Source organism: Eublepharis macularius, chromosome 1, assembly GCF_028583425.1.
Source record: "Eublepharis macularius isolate TG4126 chromosome 1, MPM_Emac_v1.0, whole genome shotgun sequence".
Lineage (NCBI taxonomy): Eukaryota > Metazoa > Chordata > Lepidosauria > Squamata > Eublepharidae > Eublepharis > Eublepharis macularius.
Window position 1 is genome coordinate 248563262 of NC_072790.1, and position 16916 is coordinate 248580177.

The window sequence follows — 16916 nt, forward strand, 5'->3', positions numbered from 1 at the left end:
GCGAATATTTTTAATAGAACACTGTCTGTACATATTGAATGGTTTTTCAATCTGAGGCTCAGCCGAAAGAATACTCGCACAGACAGGCCATAAACTGATAACATGTGCTGACATTGTTTTCAGTTAACTGCCAGAAGGTAATTGTTCCGTAAAACTCATAACCCGAGAGAGATAATTTGGAAATTAACTCTGCAGTCTTTGTCAAAAACAGAAATGATTCAAGCTTTGATAGATAGGAGTCCCATTTCTCTACTCAGTGTTGCAGTCAGAAAGCCCTGCAGGAGCAGAAAACATATCTTTGGAATTTATCTTGAATTACTTCTAAAGAGGAAGAATCTTGTGTACTCTGCCTTTCTTCACTATACAATCTCCGAGCACTGAACATTCCTGTAAATCCTAATTGAAGGTATCTCAAGATGGAACAGCATGACATTTTTCTGGCCCGGAATTCCAGGAGAACCTGTTAGTAATTACCCTGTCAGGACAAAGCACTCTAGCACCTGTAACAGAAAAGAACAAAAACAAGATTAAAATGAGAAGACCTCAAGGCTGCCTTTGAACCAAATGAACAGCACCTTGACCGACAGGTTGAACGGTAACATTTAAGCAACAATATCTTGAGGACAAATGTTGCTGTGGGTGTATTGTGTGTTATATATCATCGAGTTGTTTCCGACCTATGGCGACCCTATGAATGAAAGGCCTCCAAAATGTTCTCTCTCTAACAGACCTACTCAGATCCTGCAAACTGGAGGACATGGCTTCTTTTAATGAGTTAAGCCACCTCATTTTAGGTCTCCCTCTTTTCCTGCTGCCTTCCACTTTTCCTAGCATTGTTGACTTTTCCAGAGAATCTTGTCTTCTCATGATGTGACCAAAGCACGATAGCCTTAGTCTTGCATTTTAGCGTCTAAGGAGAATTCCGGCTTGATTTGATCTAGTACCCACTTACTTGTCTTTTTTACTGTCTATGGTATTTGCAAAACTCTCTTCCTTCACCACATTTCAAATGAATCAATTTTCTTCCCGTCAGCTTTCTTCACTGTCCAACTTTCACCTCCATACATAGCAATGGGGAATACCATCGTTTGGATTATCTTGATCTTGGTCCCCAGAGAGACATCTTTATCTTTAAGGATCTTCTCTAGCTCCCTCACGGTGGCTCTTCTGAGTCTCAATCTTCTTCTGATTTCTTCATTGCAGTCTCCCTGTTGGTTGATGATTGAGCCAAGGAATAGAAAATCTTGAACAACTTCAATTCCTCATTGTCAACTTTAAAATTGTGTCGTTCCTTGTTAGTCATTACTTTTGTCTTCTTGATGTTTAGCTGTAAACCTGCTTTGGCACTTTCCCCTTTAACCTTCATCAGTATGTTCCTACAGTGTAACTTGCATTGTTTAATGTGCCATGCGAATCTTATGCTTTATTTCAGCTCTGTTGTCTAATTTCATTTGGGTTTCAGATCCTAATCCTAATCGAATTACTTATTGAATGTCCCATTCTATTGATCATATTGATCAACAATGAGAAAGAGAGGCTGTAAATCAAGGGTCCCCAATGTGATGCCCAGGGGCACCATTGCACCCGCTGACACCTTATCTGGTCCCACCAAGTGTTTTTAGAAAGTGGGTGGGGCCAGGTGGGGCTTTTGCCTAGCATGGCTTCTGATTGGCCATTGGAGATGTGATTATTTTTGGAATTTGTGCAGATTTCAAAAAGCATTGCTTTGGCTGAAGCAGTTTTCACACCACAAGGATCTTCACTGTGTGACTGAAAGATAGACTGGACTCAAATCTGGCCCCTCATACTGAGGCTATTCTTACCCCCACTTGGGAACACTTGGCCTAACCCCTAAAAATATCAGAAGCTACCAAAGATTCCAGCCAGAACTGTCCACACCAATTCCAGTGAGATAAACACACAATAATCTTGGTTACCACATTCTGAACCATCTGCATTTCCCGGGTTGTCTTCAAGGCTAGCCCAATGTAGAGTGCACTGCAGTAGTCCTATTGTGAAGTTAGAAAAGTATGGATCAACATGGCCAGATCAGCTAAGTCTAGGAAAAGAAAGAGTTGGCAAATCACACGCTGCTGAAAGAGCCTTTGGTCACTTCGCCAACCTACTTTTCAAATAGCAAAGTTGGGTCCATGAGTACCCCAAGGTTTTAACCTGCCCTACAAATGCTAATAAACTTGATGTATTGTCGAAGGCTTTCACGGCCGGAGAACGATGGTTGTTGTGGGTTTTCCGGGCTGTATTGCCGTGGTCTTGGCATTGTAGTTCCTGACGTTTCGCCAGCAGCTGTGGCTGGCATCTTCAGAGGTGTAGCACCAAAAGACAGAGATCTCTCAGTGGAGAGATCTCTGTCTTTTGGTGCTACACCTCTGAAGATGCCAGCCACAGCTGCTGGCGAAACGTCAGGAACTACAATGCCAAGACCACGGCAATACAGCCCGGAAAACCCACAACAACCATCTAATAAACTTGCTTTGTATTTTACGCAGCAAAAACAAAATCAAAAAGGGGCACAGCTTACTTAATTTGCTCCATCAATAGCTGTAGGCAAAAGCTACTTAAAGCTTCCCAAAGCCAGCATTTGATTGGCCAACAGCAGCTATCGCAACAGAGCTAGCCAATCAACTAGCCCCTTATTTGAGGATTATAGTACTGGCCATAATAGATCCTATTTATGCAAGGAATGCAATTATAGTTGTGCAAGAGCTGTCACTTTGCCCTTGTTTCTGTTGAGAGCGCCTGATTCTCATTCTTATGGCAGACTACAGACTGAAAACTAGCAGAAGTGGGGCCATGCCTAATCAGGAAAACAGCCATTAGACAAAGACCTGTCAGTAATAAATCCATGTGTTTTCAGCGACAAAAGGGTCCTGTCACATTAACAACTCTCCCAAAGAAAGAGCTGTGCCTAGATTCATCACAAATATGTTTAATTTTATATATGGTAACAGCGACATGGCTCTTATATGCTCAAAAATGGAAGTGCAAGTATAACCCTTGTCCACTATCAGGAGATAAAGAGTTGGGGTATTCCTTATAAGGAGAAAAAGGTGCCATTTTCTCTAAGGGACTGGAGGGCCTGAAACTATAGGGAGAAGCACTTTTACCTCAGAAGGACTCCTTTCTATGAATTCTCAATTCATGTTGTAGGTATGAGAATTTCTTATACTAATTACTGAAAGGGAGGGCTGTGTTTATATTAATTGGCTGTTGTTTGTAATTTGATTATTGTTGAAATGGATATTAGATGTATATTTTTCCCGGAGACTGGAGGGCCTGAAACTGCAGGGAGAAGCACTCTCACCTCAGAAGCACTCCTTTCCATGAACTCTCTATTAATGCTGTAAACTCCTGTGAAGAAAAGAAGACATCCCAATGCAGAGCACAGCTACAAATTGTTGCATTTCAAGGGACTGGCTAGAAGAAGTCAGAAAGATTGAAACCCAGGTCTGTTTGAGTAAAACAGGCCTGTTTTGTTGCATGATTTGTTGGATATGCTTTATTATTGTTCCAAATAAGATGACTCCCCCACCGCAGTTGGTTCATTGTTATTTTTATAAATGCAAGTGTCAAAGGTGGGATCACACTGTCATAGACATGAACTCTCCCAGTTCTTAAATTAGATATATATATTTATTTGATGTTTCTCCTTGAACAAAACAGGTCACACAAGGAGCTACTTTCACTGGAAGATTGAACTGGTAAGATGATGGACTTAGGGCCAAGCTACACATGACGAATGACACTTGAACAGCAAGTGTATTTCTCCCTGTTCACTTGCCCTCCACTCAATCCACTTGCCGTTCAAGTGTCATTCGTCATGTGTAGCTTGGCCCTTAGTTGAGATGGCAAAATGTACAGCATTAATTAGAGATAAAATACTCTCTGTGGGCCAAGCTACACATGACAAATGACACTTGAATGGCAAGTGTATTTCTCCCTGTTCACTTGCCCTCCACTCAATCCACTTGCCGTTCAAGTGTCATTCGTCATGTGTAGCTTGGCCCTGTATTTAGAAGCTGAAGGGGGGGGGAGGAGGGAGCGAGCACAGCTACTGTAGCTGTTCAGAGAGAGCTGCGACCGAGACGCGGGGGGGTGGGGGAGAAGACCTGATCCTGATTGTAGTTTGTATTTTATAAGATCTACCAATCTAATAGCATATTATAAAGTTTTAACTTTAAACAATTGTAGTATGAAGGGAAAGCAATACCTGTAGATGTAGTGTGTGTGTTTTTATATGTTGTTTTTTCCCTTTCCTCCTGTTCCCATTTTTCCCTTTTTGTAGTGTTAGTAATTAAAAAATAAAAATAAAATTAAAAAATAAAATAAAATACTCTCTGTAGTCACGGTAACTATATCTCTATATTCTAATGGAAAATTGGAAAGCCTTTATTGATTATCTGCAAGAGACAAAGAAAAATGAATTAATAATTTGTGGTTTTTACTATCTTTACTATTCAGGGATAGGGGTAGGCATTCTTCTTCCTTTCCTCCACCCTAATAGGTTGGAAACCCCAGGGTGGAAAATTCCTGGAGATTTAGAGAGTGGAGGCTGAGGAGGGCAAAGTTTGGGCATAGGAGGGGCCTCAGAGGAGTATAATGCCACAGAATCTACTCTCTGAATCTGCCATTTCATCCAGGGGAACTGATCTGTGCCATGTGGTAATATTGATTGATTGATTGATTGATTGATTAGACGTATAGTCTGCTCTCCATGCCAAGCAGGCTCAGAGTGCATTGCATTAATTTAAAAGACATAAAAAAACCAAGTAAAAACCAGTAGCATAAAAGGAGCAAATACAATTCCACAAGTCCACTTTCAGCAGCTCACATTGCACAATCCCGTATATGGTCATTTTGGGCCAGCTACAGTCAACAAATGAAAAAAGCAAAGACCCCCCCCCCTCTGGATAGGAAACCGAATAGGAAACTTGCTTGCCTCAACCACCAAAGGCCTGGTGGATCATAGAATAATAGAGTTTGAAGAGTTCTCCAGGGTAATCTAGTCCACCCCCCTGCACAATGCAGAAAATTCACAACTATCCCCCCTTCACACACACACACACACCCCTTCTCCATTCCAGGCAATGCCCAGGCCTCACCTGGAGGCTGGCAACCCTAGAGTGGCTTGGGGGCAGGGCAGTTTTCTAGGGCTGTTTTCTGTTCCCAATATACCCTGGGAAGCTGATGGTGCCTTACATTTTTTTCATTTAGAAATATTCCCAGGATCCTGCAACACCTCTTTACCCAGTCAGGTAGCTCACTTTATCAATCTTCCTTACTACCTTCCCTCTTTCCAATTCTGAAATCACTGTTTGTTTGTTTGTTTTGTTATATGGACTCTTCTTATAACTGAGTAAAATGGAGAGCCACCACTTTTGGATTTGGCACCCAGTTGAGGCTTGGTTCACAGGCAGTTACTGCCCAGTAAGGATTGAGGAGGATGACACAGGACCAGCTACCTGTGCTTCACCAGTTCTTAGGAAGGAGTGTTCAATGAGGAATCCTTGTGTTTCATCTTGATGATCATGACTTTCTGCAGACATCAGGTTTGTCTAACTCCACTTGCTTAAGATGGCATTTATTTTTTAATGTATATATTAAAACATTTTACCCCACCTTTCCTCATGGTTCAAGGCATCTTACAATAATAGATTAATAACATTTACAGTTAAAATAAAATAATCCCTAAATCTCTCCCTCCCCCTCTTAAAAGATGCCTGCCCTTTAAACTCCCTCAAATGCCCTGGCAAATAGACAGGGCTTGCAGCCCGTTCTGAAGATCTCCAAGGTGGGGGCTCCTCTTTACCTCTTCAGAGAGCTCATTCCAAAGAACAGGAACTTGAATGGAAAAGGCCAATGCTCTGGTTGATATTAGATGGGCCACCTTGAGAGGTGAGATTGCCAGCAGATGACTGCCTGAAGACCATAGCCAATGGGATACTCCACCAATATTTACGGGGTTCCCTCTCCAAGGCAGTAGATGAGACTGGTGATCTTAAATTAAAGAGAATTTTTATTTAAAGGAGAAAACTCACTTGCACAGAAGAAGCAATAAATGGTTTGCACAAGCACACAAAATCCTAGGAAATTAGCCAGAGGTTGGAATAGAGAGCGGGATGTGGGGTATAAGTACCTATCCAGGAAGCGGAGTTCCATGGAGGGAGAGAGCTTGAAACATCCTGCATCTTCATCCAGGAAGGAGGGCTCAGACAAAGAGAGACTCTGAGGGCACTACTCTTGGGTAAGTGTGTACAATTTAAATGGGGCAAAGCCCTGGTTCTTATAGGGCAAAATGTGTCCTGAGGCTGGGGAGCCCCCTCAGCCCCTGGAACAAAGACCTTATCTTTCTTTCTTGCTCTACTTTTCTGACCTATAAGTCTTAAGTAGTAACTGAGAATATGAGGAAGAAAGTAAGAATTCAGGCCAGAGAAAGTTAGTCCACAAACTACAAAAGGGGTGATTGAAAAATACCTTAAAGATCAGCTCCTGGGAATGACAAACATTTGATTACCTTCAATTACTGCTACCAGGGTGTGATAAAAGAAATGTATAGTGTCTCCTAGTGCTTCACAAAGAAGCAGTTTGCTAATGTATATTCTCAGAGCTAAATTGATGAATTTAGATTTAAATGTCAGACTGTGGAATCCCAGTTATCTAGAGTTCGTCTCCCCCCTTCTGCAAGAAGCACAAGGTCTCTTGGTTTCAAAAGGTTTGTTGGAAGATTATGCTCAGGATACAGGGGTCCACGATCCAAGGACTTGAGGCCCTTGGCAGAACCAAAGCTTTGTTGAGAATGACACACAAAATGAAAGTAACAACACTTCAAACACCCATTCCCAGCCTTCCCCCCTTAGTCCTGTCTGGAGATCCTGGGAAGGCAAGGACGTCAAGGTCGGCTGGAATGGGATGATAAGAGAATTCTTTGCTCCCATGGAAATGGGTGGACTGGACAGCACCTGGGCCTGGAGGGAGAGAACTAAACAGCTACAGATTATAACATGAGAACATGGCGTAGCTATGGCTAGATAACTGAGCACAAACTGACATTCTGACATTTAATCTCATGTTCCCAGGGAGAAATTAGAAACTTATCAGAGCAGATTGATGGCTCTCAATCTTAGGATAGGATTCAATCACAGAAGGAGGGGATATTGGAATGTGCTAAGTGGGGTGACTCAGGGAGAACCTTTCTTGTCACGGCTGCACATCCACAGCTTGGCGGGGCAGTAAACCAATCATGTCCAGTCCTCGGCATTTGCATTGGCATTCCATTCATGACAATCTCCTGGGTGGGACTCAGCAATGCTTTGCTCTGTCAGCTGGAATTTCCCTAATGCAGATCAAGCTGCATTAATTCAGGTGCCCTGTGATTTTTATATCACAGGCTGTATTAAACATGGTGGAGGCCAGTGTTGACTGCACAGGTCCTTCATATGTGTAGGTCCCAGGTCACAAATGGTTTTAAAGGTCATAACCAGCACCTTCAATTGAACTCAAAAACAGATTGGCAACCAATGTAGTTGTTTTAAAATAAGTAATGTATTTCCCCAGTGGCTAGCTCTGACAATAGTTGGCTGCTGCTTTCTGGACCAGTTGCTCTGTATAAAATAAACATGGTCTTGCAACGGGCATAGATCTACCATGTTGCCTGCCAGTGCAGACAATCTCCCACTTCTGCTGGTTTCCCCCTGCTCTTATGCATTCTTGCAACAGAAGGGGATGGAAGGGACGGCATTGTGGATGCAGTATTATTGCTTTTGATTGCCATATCTGCAAAGCTCTAAGAATTTCTCAGATCTCTGTGGTCCTTACTAAAGAGGGGCATGAACAGAAAAAAAAATGAACATGATGTCTGTTGTTCATTGCCATCCATGAACAGGGACTCATGAACAACCACGAACATGGCCCTGTTCATGAACATGTTCATTTTGGATGTTCGTGGGCGCCAGCAGGCTCTCCTCTAGCCATCATCCAAGTTTGGTCAAGATCCCTACTGCACCACTCCCAGAAACCTGACCTGAGCAGGCACCAGGAAAGATACCAATAATAAATAATAGCTTGGCTATTACAATAATAGCTCCACTTCCTGGATAGATAAATAATAGATCCTGGCAGCAGCCCTGGAACTTGAAAATTCAAGCTCCAAATGCCTATCAAGCTAAATTGGGTTTAGATTGGGGTTTCCAGGGCAACAGCAGGAGTTCAGACAAAGTTCAGACAATCCCTGCCTATGTTGCCAAGGGAATTGATTGCAGGTGCCAGACTGTCTGGCTTGACGAACAGCAATGAACAGCAATGAACACGGCTTGCAATGACCACCTGTTCATTTAGAATGGGGCCTCACGAACAGCTTGTTCGTGAACAGTAGATTGGGCTGTTCGTGGCTTTTTTGGTTCATATTGCTGTTCGTGCCCATCTCTTGTCCTTACTACAGAGGATGGGGGGAACTGGAACACCACACCGTTTCATGATATCACTTACAGGTCTGAACCTGAACATCCTACGTAGTGCAATGCCCCCCTTCAAAGCTCCAGGGATTGCCAGACTCAGGCCTGGCAGGGCAGTGATGACAGATGATGGTGAATATATTCCATACCCACGTATCCTCTTCGATTTGCCTCAGTAGCACTAAAGAAGATAGATCAAGATGGGAAGCCGTCTTAGTCTGCCTGTAGCAATAGAAAAGAGCAAGAGTCCAGTAGCACCTATGAAAATAAAATCTGGCCCTCAAGTCATAGTTGACTTATGGTGACCCTGGTGGGGTTTTCATGGCAAGAGACTAACAGAGGTGGTTTGCCGTTGCCTGCCTCTGCAACCTTGGTCTTTGTTGGAGGTCTCCCATCCAATTCCTAACCAAGGCCGGCCCTGCTTATAAGATTAATAAAATTTGTGGTAGGATACGAGCTTTTGTGAGTCACAGCTCACTTCTTCAGTATCTGAAGAAGCTTATAACCTCCCATGATTTTTGTTAGGCTTATAGGAGCTACTGAACTCTTGTTCTTTTCTACTAGCACTAAAGAAATCATCATAAAGCATCACATTTACATTAAAAAAGCATTCCTCGAAAGACCTTTTAAGTTTATCAACTGCTTCTCTTTAAGACAGGAGAGATGAAAGGCCTTGAATAAGACTAGTGAAACAGTTTCAGCTGTGATACTGTACACCCCTCTGCTGACACAAGTGAGTACCAGCAGCAGTGATCCTTTTGCTTTAAGGAACTGGGACATCCCTGGGATATTAAACTTGTTGTGTGTGCGCCAGCTAAAATTACTGTAGATACTTATCAACTTGTTTCTAGCTGTTTACACTTCTCCTGGCTTGCCAAGAGATCAGTTTGCAATGTAGTAAGGCTGGGTTGGATGTTCTCCCACATTCTGAGTTGCCTTCCATGTTTCTGGTAATGCCCTTGGGGTGTTACTTCTTTACCCATTAGAAACAGAATCTTAAAATGAATTCTAACTTTTCTGATTTCAGGGAGAAAAAAAAAAGTGGAGTTACAAACTTTGGTTCTAAGTGCCTAGGAATTCAAATGTGTTAAGTGGAGATGGCTCTGCAAGACCTTTGTTGCACTGGGCACCTTTGGGGCTGGAAGGATAGTAAATCCAATTGCCTTTTAATCACTCTGCATTCCTATGCAGCATTCCATGCATGCCAGGTTCTCCCAGGCTGGACTCAGCAACTGTTAGAGGCTCTCTAGTGGCAATACCACAGCCATTTTAACTCCAGAGGCCAGAACATTTTTAATATCACAAGCAGCTATATATAAACTGCTATTAAAATGACAATGGCCAGGCCAACCATATACACAGGAGAGTGCCGCACTGCCAGAGGGGTGCCCCCCGCTGGCCAGGTAAGTGGGGGAAGGAGGTGGGAGCAGGGGATCTCCTGCCCCTGGTGGGGGAATGGCAAGCCTAGCTCTTACTCAGCTGGCATCCATTTTGTTTCATTTCATGGCTGGCTGGGTCTTGTACTTATGCTATATGAGGAAGGGTGTTTATGATTTTATATCTATAAACTGCACCTCAGTGGGTAGAGGGGCCTGAATGCTAACACCTGAGTCACCTCAGTTGTGGAACTTCCACTCCATGGTCGTTTCCACACGGCTTACCTGTGTTCATAATGTCCTGGTATATCGCGCAAAAAACGTGGAAGATCGCGTTTTCTCGTGCGAGATTTGCGCGATGTCATGCGACGTTGCACAAATCTCGTGCGAGGAAACACAATCTTCCGCGTTTTTTGCGCGATCTACCGGGACGTTACGAGCACAGGTAAGCCGTGTGGAAATGGCCCATATCAGTTCAATTGATGCCCAGCATTGTAACTTTTAGGGGTTGGGCAAGAAATGGAGTGCTAATGAGATTGAAAATGAAAACCGGGGGTGAGAGAGAATATCATATGGTAAAACACAAAATAACTGGTAGAAGACAGTGTTTAAGGGATCACCCTGTTTGTGTGCTTGTCTCTGCAACAGCAGCCCATACATGGGCTTTCTTTGTGGTGGCCCCTACACTGTGGAACGGCCTGCCCGAGGAGATCAGGAGAGCCCTGTATTTTAAATGCATTTATTATTATTTAATTTATAGCCCACCCTCCCCACAAGTGGGTTTAGGGCTCGATTGTTATCAGGAGCGAGCAGGAGCATGAACCTCACTCACGTCCTACAATCGCTCCACTGGCTACCCATCATTTACCGTGCTCAGTTCAAGGTATTATTTATTACATACAAAGTTCTTCACGGCTTTGGTCCGGCATACCTACGGGACCGCCTCCCTCCCTATGTTCCTCCATGGCAGCTTCGCTCATCTGAACAGGGTCTCCTGCAGGTGCCAGGCTGCACACGGGTGAAGTCAGCAGCAGCCCGTACAAGGGCTTTCTCTGTGGTGGCCCCTAACCCATGGAACGGCCTGCCTGAGGAAGTCAGAAGAGCCCCCACTCTCCTGGCTTTCTGCGGACGATGAAAAATCAAATTATTCAAAAAGGTTTTTTACTCAGATAGGAGGGCTGTATTGTAGAGAGGGGGTCTCAGATGATTCACTAATGAATTAGGGACCATAGACTTCAACACGACGTTGCTTTACATATTATCTGTTGCTTTAAATATGTACTCCTAAGTACCACCTATGCTCCATTTTTTCTAATGTCAGTCGTAGAATTGATTATGTTCTGTTTCAGCATCTGTACTGGATCCTTGCTAATGTTATGTCTTTGTAATGGATCCTTGCTAATATTATGTCTTTGTAATGGATCCTTGCTAATGTTATGTCTTTGTAATGGATCCTTGCTAATGTTATGTCTAGTCCATAACCACACCTATATAGCTATATACATAAATACATAAACAGAAGTCCATATATATAGCTATATAGCTGTGGTTATGGACTATTTGCTATACCAGCACTGAGCAATTTATGGGTCTTGCCACGAAGACTGTATGTATTAATATAACTTTGGATTATGAATGGATTTTGAATATTGTATGAACTGCATGTAATCTGGCAAATTGTAATTGTATTGAATATATAAGTGTTCACTTTTGAAGTGGGTGTCGCTAGGTGGTCCTGAATTCTTCTGTTAGCCTATACTAGATTTCTGCTGGTTTTAAATCTTTGCAGATTTGCTGTTGTAGATCATATTACATTGCTTATTGCAATGTCCTTGAAACTGACTGTACTGACTCACACTGTGTAATCAGCTTTGAGTGTCAGTTAGAAAGGCAGACTATAAGTAGTGCGAATAAACAAACAGACAAACAAACAAATAAATAAAATCATTGAGTAAAGATAGTCCCTCCTTTTCCTGTAGGGAGAGTTGGGTCCCTAATGCTTCCAAGCGCCAGAGTGCTATAGTTTCCCTGAATGTGGGAGGCCAGCAGTTGTGTTGGGGATATAATCTATTGCCTAGTCTAGAGTTCTGTCACAGCTCCTTGACTATTCAGGGTAGGCCTTAGGATGGTGTGGTGGTTCCAGAGAATGACGACTCCTGCAAGAGATTTCCTGATCTGCCTGTTTCATCTTTAATTGATGCCTGTTATAATAAGGAGGCTCAATTGAGCATAAATAATTACAGGTCTGAGGACCTAATTCTATCTCGAGGAACGAGACAAGGTTGCCCCCTATCTCCTATCCCGTTTGCCATATCAATCGAACCCCTTGCATCAGCCAACTGTAATGAGCAAACAATAGAAGATATTACAATTGGTACAGTTACTACTAAGCTAAGCCTATTTGCAGACAATGAAGTAGTCTACATCAGTGATCCTATCCCTTCTCTAGTATTAACAAACCAGACCACTGAAGAAGGCCCAGAGGTCTTGGTGTATGTATTATCAATTCTGTGATTTGGTTCTTTTTTATGTGCAAACAACTGTGTGACTCTGTGTAGCTGCTGTTACTAAGTCTCAATTTTTTAATTTTGTCACAAGATTCTTATCGCTTTTACACTGTCTAATAAATAATAATTATATTTCTTCTTTATATTATTTTATTTTTCCTTGATCACTCAACCTTTTTGGTTCCTGACTTGTTCATCAGGTTGCATTTTTCCCTTCTTGTTTTTTGTTAAACACAAAGGTCACAAACAGCGCAATCCGAGGAGTGGGGCGAAAGCACCCTGGAAGCAGACTAGAAGTTACTCCAGTATCTTCTGGACTTATGATGGCATAACCCCCACCCCCTATGATAGTGCAGAAGCCTAGCATCACTTTCCCTGGCACCTCTGCTGTCACCCAGCTATGATGGCTGGCCACGGGCACAACCAGTGCACACATTCCTGTGTCAGTGGGCTGGGAGGCAGGCTGGTGGGGGGCACGAGTTAGTTGTCACCCGAAGACGTTCCAGGCATGGGATGCCCCCTGAAGCAGCAGAAATAATGCCCCAAAATGATGACATAACCTGTAGGTGTCCATTGGGGGCAAGAAGTCAATCAACCCCATGCCCAGCCCCACCTAAGAGGCCTGGCGTAGCTTAAGATGCTGATTACCATGGGGACCAATCTGTTCGCACCCCCACTGGGGTCAAGTCCCCTCTCCCACTCCCAATTAGCTCCGTGGGCACTCTACATCACCACCACCCAGGGCAACCATGGCTCCAGGTAAGGGGAGAGACAGCCAGAGTCTCTGCTCGAGGGCCCCTGCTGTGGGGACTTAGAGCGCAAGGTGGGAAAGGGTCCTAGCAATGGTGGAGCAAGGGTGTGCAGGGGATTTACTGAAATTTGGTTTGTGCCTCACACTCACATGTGAGGGGAAAGCCATATTCTAAATGTCTGACTAACAACTACCTCCCAAGTTCCCTTGCCAGTTACCCATCTCCTGAGTCTTGGTTTGGGGAGGGAAGAGGGCACACTAACAAGTAAGAAGGAGCTGGGGTGCTGGCTGCCCCAGCTTGTTCATTCACACTGGCCTCCCCTCTCCCCTCACTCAATCCCCCCCAAAGGCTGGTCTCTGTAATTGAGGTTTGCTGGGGAGAGTGTGTGACTTCTGTACATGAGCCAGCATGGCCCATACTTGTCACCCAGGGATCCATGCTCAACACTGCTGTTTCAGGGGGGCTTCCAGTAGCCCATGTTGGGGCTCCATTCAAACTTCCTTGGCCAGGCTCCCTTCTCAGGCAGAGTAGAGAGCATGGCTGCAGGTCAAGGTGACTAAGTTCTTGTTCTCAGAACTCCTTTGCAATGGCAGGTACGCAATCCCATAGCTGTCGCCTTCGCAGGATCAGAGCTCCAGGCATTTGTGTGGCAGCAGAACATCCAGATGCAGACAAAGAGCACTTTCTTGCCTGAGTGGCATCTGTTTGCTGGCAGCATCTGTGGGGATGGAGCCATTGCCTCCAGCCATGGACACTTTCCCAGGACATGGCAGACCAGGCTGTGGCTTGTGGGTCAGGCCTCTGGCCACACATGTCTTCATTTTCCTTTTGGGCAAGTAGAGACAAATCAGGGAGACTGAAGAGCATGGCTATTCCAGTCCCCAGTAACCCTTCTTGGCTGCCATTCAAACCAGCCCCAGGAGCAGTTCCTCAGGCAGTCCACGGGTCACCCCCTTCCTGAGAAGCAACACAAGGAATGGCTCTCCTCACCTTTACTACTGTACTAACAGGCAAAGCTTCCTACCCGGGTGAGGGAAGTTGGAAACACTCATCCAGGCATCCTCTTCACTTTTGACAGTTCAGTAAAGTCTGTGTTGAACAACAACTCCCTCCTTGTCTGTTTGCTTGCCTGATAGTAGCCCCCCCTCTCCCCATCCCCATAGGGCTGCCCTTTCACACATCCTAGCAAATTGTTCTGGCTCTGGGCTGGTAAGGATGGGGGAGGCCCAAACAGCTCCAGGTGCTTCCATGCATTTGTGTGGCTCTGCTGCTACAAGGAGCAGGTCTCCAGTGGAACCTTGGAGGCTCCAGCCCCACCCAGTCCCCCTCCCCGCTCAAATGCACTGCAATCACCAGGGTGGGACTTGGAGTGCTGCCTTTGTTTGTCTGGTGGGGGAGGGCACTACGGAGGACTCTCATTCTCCAACAATGTTGCTGGTGTCTGATAACCCAGGCAGAAGACTGCTGAATGCAGCAGACAAGGTTGATGTCAGGGTGTTTGTGTGGGGGGGGGGGAGGTGGAATTACTTCCTGGGATCTCTGGGGCTCTTCCCCTGCAAGGCCAGACCAATCTCCCTTTTGCAGTTTCTCTGGTCACAGAGGGCTCCTTCCACTCTGGGGGCCATTATCCCGGCACCAGAGCACAGCTCTTGAAGTCCACCCTGCATTCTCCTTCTAGCTTTTCGATGCAGTGATGTATTTCAATGGAGCTGCTGCAAGTGGATGGGCATTCATGGCCCTCATCATATCCAATGGGCCTTCTAGCCTCTTCCATTGTTTCTAATGGGCATTTTCATCATTCAGCTCAGAACTCGCCCCCACTTGCCTTTAATGAGCTGCCTCTCTGAGACTTGGGGGGCTGATCCTGAGTGCTGGGGGCTGCAGGTGTGACCCTCGCTGAGTCCCGCTGCCTTGCTGGTCTTATTTTTCAAGGAGGGCCTGCATATTTCTTGGAGCAGTCGGGGGGGGGGGAATTTGCAAGCAAATAATCCTTTAGATGCCAGCCTGGCCCTTGTCAGAAATGGGGGTTGGGTAAGTGGGTGGGCGGGCACCCTGTCTGCAAATTCAGTGTAACGCCCCTCCCCATGGGGCAAGGCTCCATTAGAAGCAGGCACCTCCTTTTGGGTGTGGCAAGCCTGATTGAGGGGTTCTTTCTGCCCTTTGCACCAGCTCTCTGCAGGGCAGGAGGTAGCATTGGCAGCTGGTGACAGCAAATGTGGTCCATCTCACAAACTGGCTACGCCTTTCCCTGCCACTCATGGAGCTAAAAACCACAGTTGTCCTGCAATTGCTGGATTCTACCATTGTTGTTAGGATAACTAGGGAGAATTCTCTCATGGCCATGCCATGCCTGGCATGGCTCTCCCATGAAAGTCCTTAGGGAGTGGGTAAGCTGTAGGTACATGGGTGCACAGGTGCTGGGACAAAGTGGGCCTCAGGATTGTGCTGCCAATAGTCCACTTCTTAATTTAAAAAACTCAATCAAGTGCTTTTCTTTGTCAATGTTTTTTTTTTTACTGCTTGAAACCAGATGTCAACAAGTAGCTGAGTTTGTTCAGAAACATTCAGAAGTTAAAGAGCAAAATTCACTACTCAGATTCAGATTACTTTATTACAGCACTTAGCCAGTACAAAAATTCACTACTCTTACAAGACAGATAGCTTGGTCTTATGCATTGATCCCCAACCAGTGCGTCCTCCCTAAAACAGGTAGATTAATATGAAAAGTAACATAGCGATTTACTTTTTGCAGTTTTTAAGAAAAACATGTGATCACCTAATATTCAGTGCCTCCACAGAAGATTCGGGCTTCCTGGGTCCTTGATGACTGTTCTTAGACAAGCTTTCTCCCTTCTTCTCCTTCCCTGATTACCTGATGGACATCTGTAGGTCTTGGAGTATCTATACGGTTTCTTGTTGTAGAGGGCTTGAACCTCATAATCTTCTTCTGCCATTCTTCATCAAATGCATGAGCTTCAGCTTCATCTAAATTGATGAATTCTTGATTTAATTCTTCATCACCAGTTTTGCTGTTTTTCACCATTTGAATGATATGAGCGCGATCTTGAATGTGGTGGCCAACAGTCGTTTTTTCCAGTCCACTTTCAGAATCTTTAAGTGAATTTCTAGTTTCTTTGATTCCCCCTGGAGCTCTGCGCGTTTGAGTAGAGGCCTGAAAAACCTTTGGCGGTTCATCACCCATCTTGGAATATGTCATCACAAAGGATGAAACGAACGAGTGTGAATTTTGCTCAACGGGCATTTTATCAAAATTTTGATGCAGTTCCATCTTAGTGTTTCTCATATTTGACATCGTTTTGTCCACTGCAGAGAAAGGATCCCTAAAATCTATGTTCTTGTGATTATCCCTCAAAGCAACCTGAGAATCAGGATGTCCCTTTTGTTCTTGAGCTCTTTCATCACCATCTTTAATAGCAAAAAAAGGTCTTGGACCAAAAGGCATGTGCTCACAATGTGTAGCAAAAGAATCTTGGAAGAAAGGGTTATCGTCAAAGACCTGGAAAGCCCCCTGAAAGTGGCTCCACTCTGGAAGTCAATCCTCTCCTTCTTCTTTGCTCTGGACTCTGCTTGAGGTCGTTTCCATGCAAAACAAAACAACTTTAAAACAATATGTTCATTTAAAAAGGCATCATGTTAAATTAAAAAATAATAATAAAAAGCCCTCTGATTCAATAGAGCTTCTGCCTGGAATGTAGAAAATTGACTATTATTTACTATTATTAGAGTTATGCATAACATCTCCCCCTGATATTTTGTGGTTGGCTTCTCCTCTTGTGGAAGCCATTTTGTGGG

General features: G+C 44.4%; 1 pseudogene; it reads right to left on the minus strand.

Annotated features, from left to right (window-relative positions):
- Positions 1-15842: 15842 nt before the first annotated feature.
- Positions 15843-16566, minus strand: LOC129325664 (myeloid leukemia factor 1-like; annotated as a pseudogene).
- Between the last annotated feature and the right edge of the window lie 350 nt (positions 16567-16916).